The following is a 1,653-nucleotide window of genomic DNA, read 5'->3' as shown; positions in this document are numbered from 1 at the left end:
TCCCATTCTATCCTTCTATTGTGTACCTGGTTAGAGCAGTTGGTAGTGTTAGCCAGGCACCATCTCTTTCTTGTCTCAGGTTAGAAGAGGCTGTAGTTCATATGGACTGTTAGTCTCATGGATTAGTTTCTTCTTCGAGCCTTTGATTTCTTTCATTCTCTTTTGCTCCATATTCATAGAGACAAATAGTTGTGTATTAGATGGATGCTTACAAGATCTTAAGACCCCAGATGCTACTCATGAAACTAGGATGTAGAACATTATCTTTGTGAAGTATGTTACAGCAATTTACTAAGTTGTCCCCTAGACTATGCTTCTAATCCTTTTAACCCAGTAAACCAGAGTTGTTTGGATATGTCTAGGAAGCTTCCATAACTCTGTCCCCTATGTGGTTTGTTATGTGTGGATATATATGCAGCACATACAAACATTTATATACATACACCCACAGATACACATATACATGATTGTGCATGTATATGTACACAATCTTACTTACATATGCTTTCCTATACACATATATCCATCCTTATCTACTTACTTAACACCACACGTATATCTGGGTTGTTTTTACTAGGGTAATAGACCTTCCCGAGGTTCAGAGGATAGAAGTGATTGTAACTACCAAAAATATGACAGGTCTTTAAAAGTGTGTATAATTAGTCACTCAAATAATGACTCATAAGTCATGGTTTTATATCATTTGTGACAATTTAAAAAACAAAATTTTCATCTATATTTAAAATGAAAGCAAAGAAAAACTGTAAAAATTTATGTGTAGTAGAACTAACATAACACTTTGGTCAAGCAATCTCTGCTTTGTTAGTATTTTGTCATTCTTTCAAAAAGAACTTGTTGGTTAATGTCAGTACTTATGCAGCTTTGCAATGCATGGAACATAAATCTGCTGTTCTTTTAAGATTTTGGCTAAGTTTGTCTATAATTTCTTTCTTAGAAAATGAAATAGCAAAACATCTCCTTTTTCTTGGCAAGCTTTCTATATAATGTCTCCTTATGTCTATCAATTTTTGTTTCTTTTCATAATATTCCCCACTTTTATCTTACCATAGCTTCTTCTCTTTCTTGACTGAGGATTTCCAAGGTGGATTGGTGTGAAATAACTAGTGTCTCAAGGTTTGGAAAAATAATAAGGCTCTAGGAGGAAATTTCTGGAAAAAAAAAAATTACACTCCAGTGCCATGGATAGCAGAATACATGTCTCTCAAAATATTAACCATATTTTAGTTGCTATAGCATTGAAAATATACCAATGGCAAACTGTGGGCTCAGATTGTGATTTGTGAAACAAAAAGTTCTAGACAGATTAAGCAGATTGGTTTCAATTCTTTATCTGTGGTCATAGTGAAACCCCTCCTTCCCAAATTATAGTGAACCAGATTGTCATAAAACACATCAAAAATGAGTTTAAACCCAAAACAGCAAACTCACTGCCTTTGAATGGATTCCAACTCATAGCGACCCCTGTTGGACTTCTGGGCTATAAATCTTTATGAAGTAAATTGCCCCATCTTCCTTCCACAGAGCAGCTCATGGTTTGAATCACCAACCTTCCGGTTAGCAGTCAAATGCCTTAGGGACTCTGCCACCAGAGCTCCTTAAAATGAGTATGTTGTTGTTGTTGTTGTTGTTGTT

Source organism: Orycteropus afer, unplaced genomic scaffold (genome assembly GCF_000298275.1).
Source record: "Orycteropus afer afer isolate SDZICR_OR568_19922 unplaced genomic scaffold, OryAfe1.0 scaffold00126, whole genome shotgun sequence".
Lineage (NCBI taxonomy): Eukaryota > Metazoa > Chordata > Mammalia > Tubulidentata > Orycteropodidae > Orycteropus > Orycteropus afer.
This window is presented reverse-complemented; position numbering follows the sequence as displayed.